At 41.7% G+C, this 24,420-nt stretch overlaps 1 pseudogene; it reads left to right on the top strand.

Moving 5' to 3' along the window:
• Nucleotides 1–1,300: 1,300 nt before the first annotated feature.
• LOC119350613 overlaps nucleotides 1,301–24,420 on the top strand; it is a 29,174-nt pseudogene continuing 6,054 nt past the window's right edge.

The raw sequence follows: 24,420 nt of genomic DNA, 5'->3' as shown, positions 1-24,420 counted from the left end.
TTGATATATTCCTCTCAACATCTCTAGATAACTCACTTTTGTACCGAACCTATAAATCAAATAAAATAAAGCCGGTGTGGCACTCGCGGAAGAACAATGACACTCATGAGATGCGGGAGTCCATGGTGGTAAAAGGGGAGCCTACGAGCGGCCCCTGGTTTTGTACTTAGCTTCCCCTCCCCCTCCCTTAGTTTCCTTCTTCCTAATTACTCATCCTCCTCACTTAATCCCATTTTCCCTAGCAAGGGGTGAGGATGAGAACCAACAGAAGCAATGAATTCAGCGACGTTGGTGATCTTTGTTGAACTGACGTGGGATTGCAAGCAGGGGCTTTGAAAATTGGGAAATTGGGAAATACTAGTAATATGTATGGTAAATTTTTACAATATAGTTGTCACCCTGTGATATCAAGAGTAATTCACAATGCTCTGCGTGGTATCTTAATAGTGTTGCGCCCTGCATGGTGAATTTTGTAATCAATGATTGTAATAACTATGTTAGTTATTAATATATGAGGTGTTTAAAAAAAAGAGTAATTCACATTGCTCCTTACTGTTAAACTCTGACCTCTCGGTAAACACACATCAATCACTCAATGCAACTCTTTGATATATTGTTCTGATTCATAGCGTCTAAATATTGGCTAACTCGCAGTGAAACATTGCAACAATGGTGGTAGCGAGTGGAGTTGGGTTGCATTGCAAAATTGGACTCTAATCACGTATGCCAACATGATGGTGATAATGTCTCACAAAAGACGGTTTCGGTGTGCGGTGATCTCAACGGCCATGATGAGATTTGTCGATTCAAGGTTTGCAACTTCCTCCCACTAGCAGCACTAAAGAATAAAGATGGAGCTAACTAGCCATTGATGCGTTGGGCTAGTTCTTTGGCAGGACCGACCTAGTTGAATTTCTAGTGGTGTGTGTCGAGTTGGCTAGGTTCTCTGAACATGTTGCTATATTATTGGACATGTTGACAATTAATACAAGTACTTTTTTGACACCATGAAATTTTTAGCAGGTGCCCAAATCCTCAAAATACTCATATATTTATGAATTTTACAATTAATCTGATCAAATGTAAATAAGTTTGATTTAGGACAAATTTAAAACTTTAAATATTTTGAACGGAGGAAGCAAAACGCGAGCACAAATATATGAGTATTTTCTCTGTAAAATAAAATTAATGTATTTTGCAGCCGCAAAAAAATGTATTTTGAATGGAGGACCTAAACGAAGCACGACAAACAGTGCAATTCGTTGGTGGATATCCCTATGCATTTTTCTCTGTAAAAATAATGTATTTTCGGTCCTGCCGCCCGCAAGAAAGATGGCAGCCGGAATCTCCATGGTCACAGTGCACAGGAACTCTGCTTCGAGCCTTCGATCCCCGCCCCCTAGCAAGCTACCTAAAGAGAGCAGGAGCCGATCTTGAGCCCACACACTCCAACAAGGTAGTGCTGAACCAGGTCCTTGAAGCATATCGCCATGTCAGAAAAGCACAGTGTGTCATCTTCATCTCCTTCTACGAGCTCGAGAGCGATGCCATTGACTCCCTAAGGCGAGAGCTCCCCTGCCCTGTGTTCGCCCTTGGCCCTTGCATCCCCTTCATGTCACTCCAAGAACACAATGCCAACTCTTCACAAGAGCAAGGCTCCATGGCTTGGCTGGACGCGCAGCCGGTGAACTCAGTGTTGTATGTCTCACTTTGCAGCTACCTCTCGATGTCGTCCGCTCAGCTGGACGAGATCGCCATTTTCTTTTTGACCAAAAACAGTAGGAAAGGCTCCTACTGTGTAATTATATTAATAAACCAAGATCACTGTACAGGGAGAGTATTTACATGGTGGAATGGGGAGGCTTGACCACTTTGGGTCAAGCTAAAGGAGCAAATACAAAGTAACAGGGTCTAGTGTAAGGAGTTTACAATATTCAAAACAAGAGGCATATGTGCCTCTTTGACCCTATGCTGAAGGAGTTCAAAATCTTTCTTGAATCTTTCAAGCTAGGACCGAAATGAGGGGTCTATCGATCTGATATTTTTATTGTTTCTCTCCTTGCAAATGCTCCACGCCGCCACAGTAAATTTTTCAAACAACATCGGCGTGGGGCGGTTGGTTATTTGATCCTCGATAGCTTGCACCGGACCAGAGAATTGTTCCCAATTTATGTCCAGAGCTCGCCAACATTGCTTACTGAATGAGCAGGTGAAGATCATGTGCTCAACCGTTTCTTCAATGTTGAGTCCACAGAGAAGGTTGTTGTGGTCATCACCTATGTTGTAGTGGCATCTTTTGAGCATATTCCGGGTGTTCAGCCTGTCATTGAGTAATAGCCATGCAAAAACCTTCAGCTTCATTGTGCACTTGGATTTTCAGAGCCACACGAACACTTGATGGGATTGAACATCCCTGAAGAAGAAGCGGTAATAATATGTGGATTTGAAGATGGTTTTGCCCCAAACATAATGCCAAACGTCCGAAGAGGCAGCCATGGGTTGGAAGGATGACACAATCGTCTGCATGTGCCTTATCTCATCGAGCGCTTGGGGAGAGAGCGCTAGGTGAAAGGCCGCTCCGAGTGACGTGATCCCCAAAAAATCTCTGACGGAGACATCTTCGTTGGTTGCATGCGAGAAAGCCCGGGGGTGTGACTCCTGAAGCAGTTGATCAGCCCATAGATCTTTCCAAAAGAGGGTTGTGGTGCCACAGACAATGTTGATGCGAGAGATCCCTCGAAAAGTAGGGGTGAGCTTGAGCATGTCACACCACCAGAAGGACCCGACCGGATCCATAGCGTGTGGGTTTTTTTAGTTATAGTATGTGTCCCAAGTGAGTTGCACTCAAGGGATGTCCAGCTTATTATAAAATTTGTGTAAGAACTTCATGAGGAGGGATTCATTCTGGATCTTGAGGTTTATCACTCCGAGCCCCCCCCCCCCTTGTTTTTGGGCTTACATGCCATGTCCCGGGCAGCAAGAGAGTTGCATTTCTCTCCCTGGTCTGTTTTCTTGACTCAGAGGCATCTTCTTCTAATTTTATCCAACATTTCAATGAGTTTTGGCGGGAACTTTAGCGTACACATAGCATAAATGAGCAAAGATGTGACTATAGTGTTGAGCAGTGTAAGTTTCCCAACATAAGACATAAGCGAGAGCGTTGATGACAGGTTCCATTCAATAGTGCTGACAAGCGGCATGAAATCTTGAATCGTGGGCCGGGAAGTGCTGAGGGGCAGGCCAAGATATATGAAGGGCATAGAACCTATTGAGCATCCAAAAATTGCTGCAATATTTGTGGCAAATTCTGAATCCAAGTTGATGGGGATGAGTGTGGACTTGTGGAAGTTGATCTTCAAGCCAATGGACTGAGCATAGTCAGAAAGTATGTTCTTAATGATTGCAGCTTGTCTGGGGCAAGCATGCATGAGTAGGATCGTGTCATCGGCGTATTGGGCGATTGGGTAGTCCATATTCCCGTTGGAGGGGAAGGGCAAGTTAATTAGACCTCTCTTAAAGGCATCATTAATTACTGATTTAAGGAGATCTGCAGCCAGGATGAAGATGAGAGGGGAGAGCGGGTCACCCTGACGGACACCATGGCGGCAGTGAAATTGTCGGCCCAACACTCCATTGAGAAGAATAGAGGATTGTCCAGAGGAAAAACTCGTCCTTATTGTAAGTGCATCTAGTGCCCCTTAGTGATTTTGGTGTATTGAAGACTTATAGGTTAAGGGACTAATATGTTTGTGAGTGTACATAGGCTCTATAAGTCGATGAGGAGTTTGATATTTACAGTGGAAGTCGACCCCTAAAAATGAATGTCTTCGGCTGAAGACTTTGGTTCTCCTGAAGACTTTGAAAGTGAAGAAATTGGTGTGACCTTGAAGACTTGCATATTCATGCGAGGAATATGGAGCGTGAAGACTTTTGTTTTCGTAGTTTCATTTTCTCTTTCTTGAATCATAGGAAACACCGTACTGTTAAAGGGGGTTGAGGTAATACTAAGGAAACTAATTCCCATGTGATGCTCATCTCAAAATCCTACACCTACCCAATCCTTCCAGTGAAGCCATTAGAAATCTCATATCAGTTCAGTCAATTTCTTCAGTGACAGAGACGAAGATCTTCTGGTCTTTGAGGAATTTGTTCTGACTGAGGAGTTAGGAATTCACCAGTGCAGATTACCTACACAGTGAGAAACATGATAGCCCTGAGGATTTCGAACCTCAAAATATCCGACCGTTGCTGAGCTGCGCGCTAGCTGTCCCAAAAATATCTACCACCTAACGGTCATATCAGCCAAGGGCATTTACGTCTTATCATGTCAGGCTGCTCCCTAGGCTATAAATAGCCGCCCCCTACAACCACTAGCTGGTTGGCTGCTCCGAGAGAAACTGACACTTGTCATTTGAGAGCATCCCATCCTCCGAGGACTTTGAGCAAAAATCATCAAGTGAGGAAATACCCAAATCCCAAACCCAAACCTACAAAACCCAAAGTGATTGAGCATCACTGATGATATTATTCCTGTGTAGAACCGACGCTTGTTACCTTTGAGGACTGTGTATCCTCCAAATGGTTAGGCGTCATGGTCTGAGCATCCAAGAGGAATTGTGGATTGCCGAGTGACCAAGTCTGTGAAGGTTTGGAAGTCACCTATGAAGACTTACCACTACTGTTGGGCGAGATTTGCGTGATCTTAGCTCAAGGAGAATACGGTGAGGACTGTGTGTCCGGGACTGTGTGTCCTCGAGTTTAAATACTCAGCCGCTCCAACCAGACATACAACTGTCACAGCAATTGGAATTGGTCGACCAAATCATTGTCTTCACCAAGCCTACTGGTTCTATTTCCTCAACCCTTTCATTTCCTCAATTATGTGTTGACCTGATCATTACTGTTTGAAGACTTTGACTGAAGACTTTCTCTATTTCCTCAATCCTATTTCTTTAGTCAGTTTGTCTTCATCATGTTATCCTGTGTTTACGCTTTCTGTACTTTGTGTTTTGTCTTTCATTTCATCATGAAGACTATGTTGTTGCTCTCCTATGCTTATACCTGATGTCTACTATCCAACCTTCTTCTTGTAGATGTTGTTGGGCCTGCAAGTGCACAGGTTTGTAGGACAGTAGAAAATTTCCCTCAAGTGGATGACCTAAGGTTTATCGATCCGTAGGAGGCGTAGGATGAAGATGATCTCTCCCAAGCAACCCTGCAACCAAATAGCAAAGAGTCTCTTGTGTCCCCAACACACCCAATACAATGGTAAATTGTATAGGTGCACTAGTTCGGCGAAGAGATGGTGATACAAGTGCAAAATAGATAGTAGATAAAGGTATTTGTAATCTGAAATTATAAAAACAACAAGGTAACTAATGATAAAAGTGAGTGTAAACGGTATTGCAATGATAGGAAACAAGGCCTAGGGTTCATACTTTCACTAGTGCAAGTTCTCTCAACAATAATAACATAGATAGATCATATAACAATCCCTCAACATGCAACAAAGAGTCACTCCAAAGCCACTAATAGCGGAGAACAAACGAAGAGATTATGGTAGGGTACGAAACCACCTCAAAGTTATCCTTTCTGTTCTATCTATTCAAGAGTTCGTAGTAAAATAACATGAAGCTATTCTTTCCGCTCAATCCATCATAGAGTTCATACTAGAATAACACCTTAAGACACAAATCAACCAAAACCCTAATGTCACCTAGATACTCCATTGTCACCTCAAGTATCCGTGGGCATGATTATATGATATGCATCACACAATCTCAGATTCATCTATTCAACCAACACAAAGTACTTCAAAGAGTGTCAAAAAGTTTCTACCGGAGAGTCAAGAACGTGTGCCAACCCCTATGCATAGGTTCATGGGCGGAACCCGCAAGTTGGTCACCAAAACATACATCAAGTGGCACATGATATCCCATTGTCTCCACAGATAAGCACGACAAGGCATACATCAAGTGTTCTCATAAAAGACTCAATCCGATAAGATAACTTCAAAGGGGAAAACTCAATTCATCACAAGAGAGTAGAGGGGGAGAAACATCATAAGATCCAACTATAATAGCAAAGCTCGGGATACATCAAGATCATGCCATAGAGGGAACACGAGAGAGAACACGAGAGAGAGATATCAAACACATAGCTACTGGTACATACCCTCTTCCTCGAGGGTGAACTACTCCCTCCTCGTCATGGATAGCGTCGGGATGATGAAGATGGCCACCGGTGAAGGATCCCCCCCTCCGACAGGGTGCCCGGAAGGGCTCCGAGAGGTTTTTGGTGGCTACAGAGGCTTGCGGCGGCGTAACTCCCGATCTATCTTCATTCTGGATGTTTTTAGGGTTCGTGGGACTATATAGGCGAAAGAAGTCGGTCGGGGGGTGCTCGAGGGGTCCACGAGACAGGGGGCACACCCAGTAGGGGGGGCGTTATCTCCTGGGCTCCTCGAGTATCTTCTGACGTGAACTCCAAGTCTCCAGGATGATAATCTTCCAAAAAATCATGTTGCCGAAGGTTTCATTCCGTTTGGACTCCGTTTGATATTCCTTTTCTTCGAAATACTGAAACAGACAATAAAACAACAATATGGGTTGGGCCTCCGGTTAATAGGTTAGTCCCAAAAGTAATATAAAAGTGTATAATAAAGCCCATAATCATTCAAAACAGGTAATATAATAGCATGGAACAATCAAAAATTATAGTTACGTTGGAGACGTATCAATACCTGAGTACTTATTCCGCTGCAAGTAGTTCTTCGCTTAGGAATTTCCTCACCCTGAAATTCCGCATTGAAGAATTCATAAAAATTGCCTATTCACCCCTCTAGTCGACGTAACACACTTTCAATTGGTATCAGAGCAAGGTACTCCCTTGTTCTGTGTGATTTTGGTTTAACCGCCTGGAGTTTTAGTTATGTCAACTGCAGGTATGATCAAGGTCTCGGCCGGGTGTCCTACCTTTGATGGGACGGACTACCCCTACTGGAAAAACAAGATGCACATGCATCTTGAGGCAATTGATAACGATCTCTGGTACGTTGTGGAAAATGGCATCCCCTCAGTCACTCCATCTCTGAATGCTACTGATGTGAAGAGATTCAAGCAACTCGATTATCAAGCGAAGAATATCATATGCGGCCATCTGAGCAAAAGATAGTACGGCAGAGTGAGTGCACTGAAAACTGCGAAGCTGATTTGGGACAGGCTGTCCAAGGTTAACGAAGGAGTCTCAACTCAACGTGACTCCCGAGTTGATGTTCTTCGCAATCTCTTCAACTGCTTCAAAAGACTCGACAATGAAAATGTTCAGCAAACCTTTGATCGCCTCACTGACATCTCAAATGAGCTTCAAGCACTTGGTGCCACTGACATCACCAGTCATGAGGTGGTGAAGAAATTGCTGAGATCACTTGACACCTCATTCGATACCCTTGCACTGATGATTCAAGAACGAGCTGATTACAAGTCACTAGATCCCGCTGATATCCTCGAGAGGCTAAACACTCATGAGTTCCAGCTTGCTGAGAAGAGAGATCTCTATGGACCTAGCTACGGAAGATCACATGCACTGAAGGCCAAGGCAGTCTCTGAGTCCGAAGCTGAAGACTCTGGTAGCAGCCTTGGTGATCCTGAAGAACTGAGCCAGGAGCTAGCAATGCTCGTGAGGAAATTACAGAAGTTCTCTCGCCGCGGTCGCTTTGGAAAGTCTTCAAGAAATGATGATTCCTCGTCTCGGGACTACAAGAAGAGAACTTGCCACAAATGGAAGAAACCTGGTCACTACATGTCTGATTGTCCTATGTGGGAAAAGGAATCAAAGAAGAAGAAGTACAAAGATGACGATTCTGACGACTCGAAGAAGAAGAAGAAATCTTCAAAGTCTTCATCATCAAAATCTTCAAAGTCTTCATCTCACAAGAAGAGCAGTTCCAAGAAGGCCTGGGCATTCATTAGCAAGGAAATGGACTCTGAAGCTGAATCTGAGGAAAATGTGGAAGAGGAGGAATCTGAGGAATCAGACTCTGGTGTGGAGAGCTTAGCCCTTGCGACTTCTTACGTCAGCAAGTCCGTCTTCAACACTGAAGAAAATGACCTCCCCAACTCTGCTGACAAAAGCGTCGATGACTATGCTCCCACCTATTGCTTCATGGCAAAAGGTGCCAAGGTACTCAAACATTCCCCCTCTGACTCTGGTGAGGATGAATCTGATGACAATCTTAATCCTAGCTATTCAAAACTTGCTAGAATTGCTGTTAAACAATAGAGGGATTTAGAAAAGATTCAAAATCAACTAGATAGAAGCGATGACCCGTTGGGTGAGGAATTGAATCGAACCAAGTCTCTGACCGATAATCATCAGAGACTTCAAACTAAGTTTGACAACCTTCAAAATCATCATAACACTCTCTTAACTGATCATGAGAAACTTTCTTATGAATTTCTTTAGAGAAAGCAAGATCTTGAGAAGTTAAAAGCGAGTTATGAAGATCTTCAGAAGGAAAACGATTCATTGCTTGCTCTACAGATCATTTCTGCTCAGGAAGAATTTATTCCACCATGTCTTAAATGCATTGAACGTGAATCTGCTAATTCATCACCTGAATGTTCAAATGCGTCTATTGCTGCAAATTCTTCAACTGTCTCTGTGGTCATAAATTCCTCATCTGAGGATACCACAAGTATCACTGACGATAATGCAGGTTTGAAGGAATTGTATGTGACATGCATTTACAAAAGCCTCAAAGGGCATCAGACTCTATGTGATGTGCTTAAAAAGCAGATCTTGAATAGGAACCCTAGGAAAGAGGGTATTGCCTTTGAGAGGAAACTCAATGCTGATCGGACCTACTAGAAACCTGAGCTGTACCCCAAAACCTCATGGGTTGCTGCGAAAGGACCTCATGTAGATCCATGCACTTTATCTGGCTTTACCTCTGATTCTTCATATTCCTCTCATGAGTCATTTGACTCCAACTATAAGATGTTTAAGAATCAGAATGGTGAAGTATTTGCTTGATATGTTGGAACTAACTGCAGGAACGGTCCACCTATGAAGAAAATCTGGGTTCCCAAAAGATGCCTTGAAAATCTTCAGGTGAAGGTCATCATGACACCACCCATGAAGAAAAGGAACACCAGATCCTCATATGAACATCATCGTGTTAACACTTCTATTTCGCAGGGAAAGTCTAAGGGTCATGAATATGTTCATTATTCTTCAAACCATTATGTTCATAAGTCCTCGAAGAATTTCTCTGCTTATGCATATGCTTATCCTAACCACTCTTCTGTGAAACTAAGTGCACTGGCTTATATGCCATCATTTTCTTATGGAGCTCGCAGAATGATGAACTCTTTGCCACCCCTCCAGATGTGGGTGGTGAAGAAAAGAACTAATCTCTTATGCAGGGTCAGGTCTCCCAACGAACTTACTCGTCTGAAGAATTTGCTGGAGACCTGAATGTGCTTGAAAGGACGCAAGCTAATCATGAAGAAATGAATCATTCATTTCTCACGTCCTCATATTGCTATATCTGTTCTGTTGATGAAATTGATATCATATTCTTCACTGATGAAGTATATGGGTTCGTAAGTTGCACTAATTCATCTGCGGGATGAACAACCCAAAGCTACTGAGTGGGTCCTCGATAGTGGATGTACAAATCACATGACTAGTGACAGGAGCTTGTTGATGGACACTGATTTTTCACCATATCATCTGAAGCATATCACCTACGCTGACAAAGGCAAAAGCAAGGTATTGGGTCTAGGTAAGGTTGCAATCTCAAAGGATAAACACATGGACAAAGTCATGCTTCTTGAGTCCTTAGGATTCAATCTTATGTCTGTCTCAATGCTTTGTGATCTTGATATGGTTGTTGTCTTTGGCAAATTTCGTTGCCTTGTGCTAATGGAATCTGACAACTCCAAAGTCTTGGAAGGCTTTAGGAAAGGAGACTTGTATATTGTTGATTTCTCTGCAGGACCACATCTTGCCACATGTCTACTTGCAAAAGCTTCAGAATGCTGGTTATGGCATCGACGACTTGGTCATGCTGGGATGAGGAACTTGCATACACTTGCGAAGAAGAAGCACGTCATTGGCATCGAGGGTGTCAAATTCCTCAAAGATCATCTTTGTGGGGCTTGTGAGGCTAGAAAGATCACCAGAGCCAAGCATCCCTCGAAGACTATCATGACCACTTCTCGTCTCTTTGAATTACTTCATATGGATCTCTTTGGCCCTACTCATTATGCCATGTTCTCTAGTTCTGCATCATTATATGGCTTTGTCATAGTTGATGACTATTCTCGTTACACATGGGTGCATATCATCACTTACAAAAATGAAGTGTAGGAAGTCTTCAGATGATTTTCCTCAAGGGCTTCCACTAACTTCGGTGTGAAGATCAAGCATATTAGGAGTGATGATGGAACTGAGTTCAAGAACACTGGACTCGATGAATATCTTGATATACTTGGTATTACTCACGAGTTATCTGTTCCTTATACTCCTCAGCAGAATGGCATCGTGGAGCGCAAGAATCAAACTCTTGTTGAGATGGCTTGCACTATGCTTGATGAATACAAGACGCCTTTGTGTTTTTGGCCTGAAGCAATCAATACTGCGTGCCACATCATCAACAGGGTATATCTTCACAAAATTTTCAAAAAGACCTCATATGAACTCCTCACTGACAAGAAACCCAGTGTAAGTTATTTCAAAGTCTTCGGTGCTAAATGCTGGATTAGAGATCCTCACCATCACTCCAAATTTGCACCGAAAGCACATGAGGGTTTTATGCTTGGTTACGGAACGGACTCGCGCACCTACAGAGTCTTCAACCTAAATTATCACAAGGTTGTTAAAACTGTAGACGTGTGGTTCGATGAAACTAATGGCTCACAAAGAGAGCACCTACCTCCTGTGTTAGATGAAATGTCACCCGAGGAATCCATCAAGTTCAAAGCTACTAAGAATATCATCACAACTGAAGAATCTGCTGAAGAAATCATTCCAGATCGTGAAGAAAATCATGCTGGTGCTGCTGAAGAAACTGGTCCTAAAGAAAATGCTGGACCGAAGCAAAGTCGTCGACCTACACATCCTCGTGTTACAAATGAAGTGCAAATCGAGAAGATCATTGATGACATCGAAGCACCAGGTACTCTAACACGCTCAAAAGCTTCACATTTATCTAACTTTTGTGGGCATTTTGCATTTGTCTCTATCACACAGAGCCCACTAAAGTTGATGAAGCATTCATGAAATCCGAGTGGATTCAAGCCATGCAGGATGAATTGCATCAATTCGAGCTCAATAACGTGTGGGAGCTTGTCAGGTGACCAAACCCACACAAGCACAACATCATCGGTACCAAATGGATCTACCACAACAAACAAGACGAAAATGGCCTCGTGGTGAGGACTAAGGCTCGTCTTGTAGCTCAAGGCTACACACAAGTTGAAGGAATTGATTTCGATGAAACTTTTCACCTGTTGCTAGACTTGAGGCTATTCGGATATTGCTTGCTTACGCTAACCATCATAATATCATCTTACATCAAATGGATGTGAAAAGTGCATTCCTCAATGGTAAGCTTGAGGAAGAAGTATATGTTGCTCAACCACCAGGTTTTGAGGATCCAAAATTTCCAGATCACGTCTACAGACTCAACAAGGCCCTCTATGGCCTCAAGCAAGCACCTCGGGCGTGGTATGACACACTGAAGGAATTCCTCATGAAGAAAGGCTTCAAACCCGGTTCACTTGACCCAACTCTTTTCACCAAAACATATGATGATGAATTATTCGTGTGCCAAATATATGTTGATGATATTATCTTTGGTTGTACTAACCAACGTTACAGTGATGAATTTTCCTATATGATGAGTGAAGAATATCAAATTTCTATGATGGGAGAATTGAAATTCTTCTTAGGTTTTCAGATTCGTCAACAATACAATGGCATATTCATATCTCAGGAGAAATACCTCAAGGATGTACTGAGGAAATTCGGCATGCAAGACTGCAAGGCGTCAAAATCCCTATGCCCACAAATGGCCATCTATGCACTGATGAAAATGGTAAAGACTTCGATCAAAAGGTATACCGCTCCATGATTGGCTCTTTATTGTATCTATGTGCATCTAGGCCAGATATTATGCTTAGTGTTTGCATGTATGCCCGATTTCAAGCTACACCGAAGGAATCACACCATAAGGCTGTGAAGCATATTCTTTGATATCTAGCTCACACACCAACACTTGGATTATGGTATCCCAAGGGCTCTTCCTTTGATCTCATTGGATATTCAGACTCTGGCTATGCTGGTGATCGGGTAGACCGCAAGTCAACATCAGCACATGTCATTTCCCTGGACGATCCTTGGTATGTTGGTCCTCGAAGAAGTATAAGTGCGTATCACTCTCCACTGCAGAAGTTGAATACATTGCTGCTGGATCTTGCTGTGCTCAATTACTATGGATGAAGCAAACACTCAAGGACTACGACATCAACGTGAAGAATGTGCCTCTCTACTGCGACAATGAGAGTGCTATCAAGATTGCTCACAACCCAGTTCAGCACTCGAAGATAAAGCACATCCAGATTCGTCATCATTTTCTTCGTGACCATGTGTTGAAGGGTGACATCTCCACCGACCATGCAAGTACTGAAGATCAGTTGGCCGATATCTTCACAAAGCCCTTGGATGAGAAGAGATTTAGCAAGTTGCAGTGTGAGCTAAATATCCTAGAATCTTCAAATGTTCTTTGAAAAGGACACACATCCTAACACTTATGCTGACTTGATGACTTAGATGTGCAACACATGAAGTAACGTTTTTCTTCAATCAATGAAGACTAACCCTCTAAGTGTGAAGAAATTAATGAAGAAATTGATTCTCAGAACCCTACAACAGTTGTACGCGGTGTCTGAAATCAGCTTTCTTATACGGTGGGTTACACCACCAACCAAAGTTGAAAATCTTTGATTTGAGTTTTCCTTCAGTTTTGAAATTCCTCAGTTTTACAAATTCTTCAACTTTGCATTGTCTTCACTCTTTTCGTCGTTGTTCTTCATTTAACTATATATATATATATATATATATATATATATATATATATATATATATATATATATATATATATATATATATGAGTTTATGTCCTCTACAGCATTCACTTATTGCTAATTCTTCAAGTTGTTTTTTCTGCTAAGTGAATGTGATCGGACCCTTCCCCCTCTATGCTAAACTCAACCTAGTCTGTTCACAAATTATTCATGTGTGTTCTATTTGAAACTCGTTCAAATTCTTCACTTTGTCCTTGTCAGCTGAAGAAATTGCAAACGAAACATTTAAAAATTCTTATCTGAATTTTCGGCTTTTGCCGCTCAAACCGTTACACATTCCATGATAAATCTTATCTATTCACCCACGATCTTACACGATAGCCACCTCTCATTATGTGGGTGACACATGTCGCGCGAATGAGAAGGGTCAGGGGCACGTTCGTCCAATTTCTTCGGGCGAACAGTTTTTCACCGAAGCTATAAATACCCCCTCCCCTTCCTCACTTCACTTTTACTCTGCTTGACCTCTCTCCCTCGCTCGAGCTTCTCAAGCCCTAGCGTTGCTGCTACCTCCATCATCGCCGGTGAGGAAGAGCTTCACTGCCTCGACCTCGTCGCCGTCGTACTCGCGCCGGCAGCGGAAATCTTCTCTTTGCCGCCGCCGTAGACGTCTTCCTCCGCCAAGTTAGGGTGTGGAAGATCCGAGCCGACGAACTTCTAAATCTACACCTCTTGTTCGTCGTGTTCTTCATCAAGGGTAATTAAAAGTTACTTTTACCGCATTTATTCTACTGATAATTTTCATCAAATCTTCAAAAGGTGTTTATTCTTCAACCTCCACACTCTAAACACCTAGCACAAATCTTCTGTTCTTGATCTGTTTCTCTAAGTGATGTTTTTCTTTATGATTCCTCAGTTGTGTGAATCTCACAATCCGCACAACTCTGGAACCTAAGTCAAAGAACGCTTAGTGAAATTCTTCAAGACACATCGGGTCAACTTCCTCAAACTTGTTCAGTTTTGCAAAAACTTCTAAGAACGCATATGACCTCTCCAAATTCTACGCACCTATACTCTGTTAACAGGTACACATGTCTGCTGCTGAATCACTAGGTTCTCATCAACTTAACTCATTTGCAGCGTTCCTCGAAGAAAAGTTACATACATCTTCAGAGAACTCAATTGTGCAAATTCCTCAGCTGAAGAAAAATGGCAGATGGTAAAAGGCCCCAGAAAGGAGGAAATAAGCTTGAAATTAACACTGCTTTTGAGATATTGCATGCCTGATGAGGCAACTCACGGCAAGGAAACGAAGAATGAGCACAAAGTGCGCATTCAGAGGATAGAAAGAAGATGGGCAAAAGAGTGGAGGGAGTACAGATATGTTACTCCCAAATACGTGAAGAAATTCTCTCTTAATCCTCAATGCCCAAGACCTCCTCTGGCACCTGGCCAATTAGCAAATCCAACAAGCCTTAAACGTGGTGAGGATTATGCTGATGAGTGGGCCAGGCGGCAAGCAAAGTTGGCCAAGCAGGCCAAAGAAGTAGTAAAGAAATCCAATGAGGATTCTGCTGCTGCCGCAACCGCTACTGAGGCTTCTTCAAGCAAGAAGGCTATGCCTAAGAAGCCATCCAAGAAACCACTTTCCTCAGCAATTCCCTCACAACCAAGTTCTTCTTCAATGCCCTCACGGCCAATTTCCTCAGTGCCACCAAGGCCAATTCCTCAAGCTGCCCCAGTTCCTCAAGCTGATCAACTTCCTCGGACTTCAAAGTCCTCAGCTCCTCTGGAAAAGTCCTAGGCACCTGTGCATCTTGCCACTTGCCAACGGACAACGGGCATATCAATTGCCTCCGGAGCTTCTGCAAGTTCTTCTGCTGGCCCATCTCTGCTGAAGAAAAAGGTCACTGTTGGACGGGGCACTAGACCAAGTCCTCACAAGAAGCAGGTGGTCTTCCAAATTCCATCTGATGATGAGGCTAATGATGATGAGCTAGCTGATATCATCAAGGACACACAGCAGCGGGCCGCTAGAGCCAAAGGGAGTGTTGTGCCCCTTCTACTGGATCCGAAGAAGATCCTCGATTTTATCGACCTCTGGCACAAAGATCCAAATGCTCCTATGCCAGATCTGGGCCTCACTCTTGGACAAAGTCACGTGTTGACGGCGTTCATTGCGGAAGAGAAATGGAAGTATGACCAAGCCAGGATAGTGAAGAAAGCGCAGTATAAGAAGCGGCGCTACCTAAAGGACAATGTCCTCAGTCTTTCACCTGAACAGCTCATTGCACTGCAAGCTGACATCAAAAAGCTCAGTGATGAATTTGACGCCTACAAGGCAGACTGGCAGGGTGCCAAGGTCAGATTCGTCAAGCTGGCGAAGAAATTCACTTCAAGTGTTGCTGCTCCTGTGCACATTGAAGTCACTCCGGCTGAAGCATCTACTCAAGCCACAGAAGGAATTGCCAGCACCGCTGATGAAAATCAGGCTACTGATGAAACTGCAAGCACCAGGGCTGCTGAAGAAATTTTAGCCTCTGAAGAAACTACCAGGGCAACCACTAGTGTCGCGCCTGAAGAATCTGCCAGGCCAGCTGAAGACTTTGTCGCTACGCCTGAAGAAATTGCTCAAGACAGGCAACTGCATCAGTTGAGCCTGAAGAAATTGATCCTACCCCCTCTGCTCCGCCTGCACCTCTACCAAGCTCAGTTCTTCCTTCTGCTCTAGAAGTGAAGAAAACCAAAGTTGCGGAGTGAGCTGCTCTAAAGAAGAGGAAAGCATCGGCTACCTCAGAATCTTCAGCCCCCAAGAAGGCGAAGATTTTGACAAGTTCTCTGGACAATCCCATTGATGTTGTTCCCCTTGCAAGCATGCCATCAAAGGAACTTGTTCCTTATGGTGAAGAATATCAGATTCCTGAAGAATCTGCTGATCAAGATCCCTCTGCTGCTTCCACAGAGCAGATGGATGAAGAAATTGAAGTTGAGGCTTTTAGCTCAACTCCCCAGGTATCATCACCAACACCTCAGTTCACTGCTGAAGAGGCTGACGTTGAAGAAATGGAAGTGGATGAGGATGTGGACATTGGCTGCACCACTCCAGTGATGAACGATGATTTTTGGGATAGTCAACACCCCAACTCTCCTCTGTTCACACCGATCCAGCAAATTCCTCAGTTCCCAGCTCCAACTGAAGTTCAGATTGGTTATGATGAAATCCACAATGCCCCTTCCACTCATGAAGAGATTACAGCCACTAGTGCTGATGAAAATGTTGCTGAAGAAATGGAGGCCCAGGCTGCCACTGAAGCATATGCTGAAATTCCTCAGCCTGCGGCTCCAGAGATTGACATTCCAGAAGTCATTATTTAAATCACTGACACCCCTCAGCCACAGCCGAATAATCCATTCTCCAAAATTCCGAAGTTCAAGGCTGATGCCTTCTTCAATGAGCATGTATTCTTCACTGCTTACAATCCATATGATTCTGCTTGGTTGAGGAGGAAGCACTTCTGGACAGCTAGTCAAGCAAATTTCTATGCCTCGGTGCTCTTCGACAAAGACAAAGTCTTCGACCATGAGCATATTCCTCACTTGGACATGGAATCACTGCCTTGCTTCACGCCAGTCCTCGCTGCCATTCATGATGCTGGTCTACTCAATTTCTGCACTGACATATGCGATTGGAATGAAGAACTCATTCTTCAATTCTATGCGACGCTGCACATCACCGGCAATGCTGAAGATGTGAACTCCTGGGTGTTAGACTGGATGACAGAGAACACACACTATAAGGCACCGGCCACTGAATTGCTTCGTTCCATGCCTGTCAGTCCTCCCTCAGAAGGTGCACGTCTCCTCTACTCTGAAACTAAGCTGTCAGATCATTTCATGCAAGTGTTGATGAAGCCATTGAAGCCTGGACAAGCCTCAAGGACAAAATTCCTTGTGAAGGAATTGCAATATGTGCCAAGGACAGTCTATCACATTCTGACAAAGACATTGAGTCCTATCAAAGGCCACGACTCGAATGATAAAGAAGTCATTAGCATCATGAAGAATATGCTTTTAAACATCATGCACCGTATTCCCGTGAACTATCATGATTTCTTCATGAGGACTTTGGCAAACGTTGCGATGTCCCCATTTGAGTTGAAGCCTTATGCTCCCTGGATTATGAGATTCATCAGATCAAGGTCTTCACTCAACTACAGAGCTGATACACTCAACCATGGCAGCTACTTGCCCCCAATTGAAGTCCTCAAACGGACATTTTCCTCAGGTGATGAAAAGGCAAGGCCACTGCTGTTATTGATGAGGGCATTCGTCCATTGGATGGACAGTTTCTCAAAGCTGCTTCATACTCCACCAATGATGACTCTGCTACTCATGACTCTGCTGCCAATGCTTCAAAGCAAAGTCCTCAGGCTACAGCTCCAAGGGTGATGACTGATCGTGAGCTTCTCCTCAGTCTTCATCAAAAGGTGGATCACAATCACAAATGGGTAAAGCGTCAGTTTGGCGCTATTCTTCACAACATGACTGCAACAAACAATTCAGTGAAGAAAAAAAATTATTACCACAATGAAGTATTCGATCGCACCTGGGCTGTCCTGACTCATCTTTACGGTGATGAGGATCTCAAGCAGATGGGCTTCAAGCAGGACTTCGACTGGTCCAAACCTCCACCGAAGAAATTCAAGAAAGTTGAAGTTCCTCCTCTGGTGCCCAGCTCATATTCTTCATCACGCGAGACTGATGAAAATGAAGATTTGGACAACACTGCGGCATGCCCTACTCCAACAACCGACCCCAACAATGCTGATGCTCCTCCATCGACTTCGTGAAGAAATTCTTCAGGGGCGTTAGTTGATACGTCTCCAACGTATCTACAATTTATGAAGCATTCATGCTATTATACTATCTGTTTTGAATGATTATGGGCTTTATTATACACTTTTATAATACTTTTGGGACTAACCTATTAACCGGAGGCCCAACCCATATTGTTGTTTTTTTGCCTATTTCAGTGTTTCGAAGAAAAGGAATATCAAATGGAGTCCAAACGGAATGAAACCTTTGGGAGTGTGATTTTTGGAATGAACATGATCCGGGATACTTGAAGTACAAGCCAGGGAAGATTCGAGGAGGCCAGGAGATAGGAGGGCGCGCCCACCCCCTGTGCGCCCCCTGTCTCGTGGGCCCCTCGTGGCTCCCCCGACCGACTTCTTTCGCCTATATATTCCCATATACCCTAAAACCATCAAATAAGAAGATAGATCGGGAGTTCCGCCGCCGCAAGCCTCTGTAGCCACCAAAAACCTCTCGGGAGCCCATTCCAGCACCCTGCCGGAGGGGGATCCCATCACCGGTGGCCATCTTCATCATCACGACGCTCTCCATGACGAGGAGGGAGTAGTTCACCCTCGGGGCTGAGGGTATGTACCAGTAGCTATGTGTTTGATCTCTCTCTCTCTCTCGTGTTCTCTCTATGGCACGATCTTGATGTATCGCGAGCTTTGCTATTATAGTTGGATCTTATGATGTTTCTCCCCCTCTACTCTCTTGTGATGAATTGAGTTTTCCTCTTGAAGTTATCTTATCAGATTGAGTCTTTAAGGATTTGAGAACACTTGATGTATGCCTTGCCGTGTTTATCTGTGGTGACAATGGGATATTCACGTGATCCACTTGATGTATGTTTTGGTGATCAACTTGCGGGTTCCGTGACCTTGGGAATCTATGCATAGGGGTTGGCACACGTTTTCGTTTTGACTCTCCGGTAGAAACTTTGGGGCACTCTTTGAAGTACTTTGTGTTGGTTGAATAGATGAATCTGAGATTGTGTGATGCATATCGTATAATCATGTCCATGGATACATTAGAGTTTTGGTTGATTTGTGTCTTAAGGTGTTATTCTAGTATGAACTCTATGATAGATTTAACGGAAAGAATAGCTTCATGTTATTTTACTACGGACTCTTGAATAGATAGATCAAAAAGGATAACTTTGAGGTGGTTTCATACCCTACCATAATCTCTTTGTTTGTTCTCCGCTATTAATGGCTTTGGAGTGACTCTTTGTTGCATGTTGAGGGATTGTTATATGATCTATCTATGTTATTATTGTTGAGAGAACTTGCACTAGTGAAAGTATGAACCTTAGGCCTTGTTTCCTACCATTGCAATACTGTTTACGCTCACTTTTATCGCTTGCTACCTTGCTGTTTTTATAATTTCAGATTACAAATACCTTTATCTACTATACATATTGCACTTATATCACCATCTCTTCGCCGAACTAGTGCACCTATACAATTTGCCATTGTATTGGGTGTGTTGGGGACACAAAAGACTCTTTGTTATTTGGTTGTAGGGTTGTTTGAGAGAGACCATCTTCGTCCTACGCCTCCCACGGATTGATAAACCTTAGGCCATCCACTTGAGGGAAATTTGCCATTGTCCAACAAACCTCTTCACTTGGAGGCCCAACAACGTCTACAAGAAGAAGGTTGTGTAGTAGACATCAAGCTCTTTTCTGGCGCCGTTGCTGGGGAGGCTAGGTAAGCGGCACTCACGCCCCATCAACTAAGCTCTTTTCTGGCGCCGTTTCCGGGGAGGTGAGTGCTTGAAGGTATATCTTTAGATCTTGCAATCAAATCTTTTTGTTTCTTGTTTTATCACTAGTTTAGTTTATAAAAGAAAATTAAAAAAATGGATTTGAGTTTATCTCATATGCTTCATCTTTTTAATATCTTTCGTGAGTATGATGGAAAGGAAAAGTGTGCTCAATTGCTAGAAGAAGAATGCATTCAAATGCTTGATACTAAATCCTTGAATGATGAGCATGATTGCAATGTTGTTAGTATGAACTCTTTGAATATCCATAGTACTAATGATGATTGCACTAGTTATGATGAAAATGTCTCTTATAAGCATGTCGATTTTTGTGGAGTAGATTGGGTTTGCAAGTACACACCAAATAGGGAAAATAGATATTGCAAGAGGCATAAGTATTTAGAAACTAAATTGTTGCAAGAAAGTCTTGATGTTTGTGCTGAAAAATTCAATATTTTTCGCGCTCCTTGTGAACTTTGCAATGAACGTGGTCATTTAAATCTCTAATGCAAATTGTTTCATGACCAAATCGTATCCAAAAATTGTGATAATTTGATTACCTCTGAGCATCATAAAGAGCTTAGTCTTCTTTTGGGGTATGAAGAAATGAAACGTATAACTGAGGGTATTCCAAAATTTAATCTTGATAGATTTCTTGATTTTGATCTAGAGAAGATTTATTTGTATTGTGCGGTGAATTGCATTTAAAATCCTTATATTTCCAATTACATAAAGAAAAGAAAGCAAATAGAAGATGATGAGAATACTAATGAAAGGGAAGAGACTTCCCAATCTCCTCCTATTATTTCTTATGATGAATCAGGTAACGAGGAGGAGCTTTCTATTCAACCAATCCCATCAATAAATAAGGTTGAACCCACACATAATGTGAAGAAGAAAAAGAAAATAAGGATTAACAAAGGTAAAAAGGTATCCCTCCCAAAAGATGTTGCTCCTACTACTCATTGTGATGGTGGTAATTGCTATACTATTGGTGCTATCCATACTATTAATGATGAGAGTGATTATGCTTATGATATGAAAGGGCCCAAGCTTGGGGAAGCTATGTTTGATGAGGATGACATATTTGATAATATATTTGCTTAAATTAATGTTTGTCCCAAGCTTGGGGCATGCTATGTTTAATGAAGATGATATTTTTAGCATCCCAAGTTTTGATATGCAAAATTGTTATGATGATAGCATTGCCTCTTACCTATGATGATTATATTGGTGAAAGTGGGTTTGGAAGAGTGTCAACTTGAGGAAGTAATGATCCCACTATTTTGGAGGATGTTGAATCTTATTGTGATGAATATGAAAGTGGATTTGGAAGAGTGTCAACTTTATTTAGTGATGATTCCACTATCTTGGAAGAGGTTTCAATCGATTATGATGAGAACAAAGTTGCTACTTATGATGATTATTCTGATGTAACTTATGCTATAAAAAGTAGTGATGATTATATTTATAAAAATTGTCATGATTATGATTACCCTTTTTCTGAACATTACTCTTTTAATGTGGGAACAATTTATAGTATTCAAGTCTCTTATGATACTCCCACTATTCCGAATGAGAAGAATTTTGCTTATGTGGAGAGTAGTAAATTTTCTATGCTTGTAGATCATGAAAAGAATGCTTTAGGTACTGGTTATATTGTTGAATTCATTCATGATGCTACTGAAAATTATTATGAGGGAGGAACATATGCTTGTAGGAATTGCAATAATATCAAGTTTCCTCTCTTTGCGCTTAAAAATTTGAAGTTATGCTTGTTTTGCCTTCCTATGCTAGTTGATTATTGTTCCCATAAGTTGTTTGCTCACAAAATCCCTATGCATAGGAAGTGGGTTAGACTTAAATGTGCTAGTAATATTCTTCATGATGCTCTCTTTATGTTTCAATTCTTATCTTTTATGTGAGCATCATTGAAATTATCATGCCTAGCTAGGGGCGTTAAACAATAGCGCTTGTTGGGAGGCAACCCAATTTATTTTTGTTCCTTGATTTTTGTTCCTGTTTAGTAATAAATATTTCATATAGCATCTGGTTAGATTTTGTTTTATGTTTTAATTAGTGTTTGTGCCAAGTAGAACCTTTGGGAAGACTTGGGTGAAGTCTTTGTGATCTTGCTGTAAAAAACAGAAACTTTAGAGCTCATGAGATTAGCTTCCATTTTTTAATGGAGAGTGCTTTTAGGTTGATTCTTTTTGCAGATGATTAATAGACAAATTACTCAGGTCCGAAAATTTATTTCAGAATTTGTTTAGTTCCAGAAGTATACTTTTGATACAGATTACTACAGACTGTTCTGTTTTTGACAGATTCTGTTTTCTATGTGTTGTTTGCTTATTTTGATGAATCTATGAGTAGTATCGGAGGGTATGAACCATAGATAAGTTGGAATAAAGTAGATATTACACCAATATGAATTTATAATGAGTTCATTACAGTACCTAAGTGGTGGTTTTATTCTCTTATACTAACGAAGCTTACAAGTCTGTCAAGTTTTGTGTGGTTGAAGTTTTTAAGTTTTGGGTAAAGATTCGATGGACTATGGAATAAGGAGTGGAAAGAGACTAAGCTTGGGGATTCCCAAGGTAATATTCAAGGACAACCAAGAGCCTAAGCTTGGGGATGCCCCGGATGGCATCTCCTCTTTCGTCTTCGTTCATCGGTAACTTTACTTGGAGCTATATTTTTATTCGCCACATGATATGTGTTTTGCTTGGAGCGTCATTTTATTTTATTAGTATTTGCTTTCTGTTATTTATATTAATGTTTTTCATCTCTATTTTCAATAAAAATGTTAAGGATAGCCTTTACCATGCTTATTTTGCTAGTATACATGTTGCTGTTTGAAAACAGAAAGTTTACCGCTGTTGCAAAAATTCCCTAGAAAGTTCAGAGAATGATATAATGTTGAAACTTTTTTCATAATGAGATATGATAAATCTTCTACAGCTTAGTAATTTTCTCATAATTTTTGGAGTTAGGGAAGTATGATGAATCTTGCATTCTTTACAAACTATACTGTTTTGGCAGATTGCTGTTATGTTTGCATTGTTTGCATATGTTTGCTTGTTTAATGATTCTATTTGATGATAGGAATATTAAATATGCAGAGGCATTTATTATGCAATGTTTAATAATAATTTTAGTGATTTGTTACAGTAGAAAATGATAAGGTTTTTGCATTGGTTTATACTAACTTATCTCACGAGTTCTTGTTGAGTTTGGTGTGGATGAAGCTTTCGAGATTTAGGAAACCGAGATATAAAAGGAATTAAGGAGACACAAAAGTTCAAGCTTGGGGATGCCCAAGGCACCCCCAAGATAGTATTTCAATAAGTCTCAAGCATCTAAGCCTGGGGATGCCACGGTAGGCATCCCACCTTTCTTCTTCAACAACTATCGGTTAATATCGGTTGAACCTAAGTTTTTGCTTCTTCACATGAGTTGTGCTATCCTTGCAATGTCATTTTATTTTGCTTTGCTTGCTGTTTGAAGAAAATACCAAGATCTGAAATTATTAAATGAGAGAGAGTCTTCACATAGTTACATAATTATTTAGCTACTCATTGATCTTCACTTATATCTTTTTGGAGTAGTTTGTCATTTACTCGCGTGCTTCACTTATATCCTATGAGTAAATTGTTGAATGAATTGAATGTCATAAATCTGAAATTATATATGTTTCATTTGCTTATCCCATGGGTAGTAATGACTTCACATCTAAGAAGTAGAGGTAGTAAGTGTATTGAAGGTTAGCAAGCATTGTATTGGTCATTTGAAAAATTCATGAAAGAATATTGAAGGAAGAGAGATTTCACATATAAACATACTATCCTAGACATCTTTTATAATTGTGAGCACTCATTAAGTATGACATGCGAAAGAGTTGATGTTGGACAAGGAAGACAACGTAATGGGTTATGTTTTCTCACATCTCAGTTAAAGTATATTGTCATGGATCATTCAAACATGTTGAGCTTGCCTTTCCCCCTCATGCTAGCCAAAATTCCTTGCACCAAGTAGAGATACTACTTGTGCTTCCAAATATCCCTTTAACTAGTTTTGCCATGAGAGTCCACCATACCTACCTATATGCGGTATTTACCTGTCGTTCCAAGTAAATTTGCATGTGCCAAACTCTAAACCTTCAAATAATAATCTGTTTTGTATGCCCGAATAGCTCATGTAGCGACTAGGGGCTGTCAGTATCTTCCATGCTAGGTGGTTTATTCTCAAGATGAGTGGACTCCGCTCATCATTCACGAGAAAAATGGCTGGTAACCGAGATGCCCAGTCCCATGATCAAAAGATCAAAATCAAATCAAAAATAATTAAAACGAAACTCCCCCGGGATTGATGTTAGTTGGAGGCACCCGTTGTTTCGGGCAAGCCATGGATTGATGATTGTTGGTGGAGGGGGAGTAAAAACTTTACCATTCTGTTTGGGAACCGCCTATAATGTATGTAGTATGGAAGATATTGGGAACTCTTGGTTGTTATGTTGACAATGAGATCATACCTCTCAAAATTATTTATCTCTATTTCAAAATCGAGCTCTGGCACCTCTGCAAATCCATGCTTCCCTCTGCGAAGGGCCTATCTTTTACTTCTATGCAAGAGTCAAGGTGATCTCCACCTTTCCTTTTTTCATTTTATCCTTTGGCAAGCACCTCGTGTTGGGAATATCCTG

The sequence above is a fragment of the Triticum dicoccoides genome, chromosome 1B, assembly GCF_002162155.2.
Source record: "Triticum dicoccoides isolate Atlit2015 ecotype Zavitan chromosome 1B, WEW_v2.0, whole genome shotgun sequence".
Lineage (NCBI taxonomy): Eukaryota > Viridiplantae > Streptophyta > Magnoliopsida > Poales > Poaceae > Triticum > Triticum dicoccoides.
The sequence above is the reverse complement of the archived record's forward strand: the minus strand, read 5'-3'. Positions and strand labels throughout refer to the sequence as shown.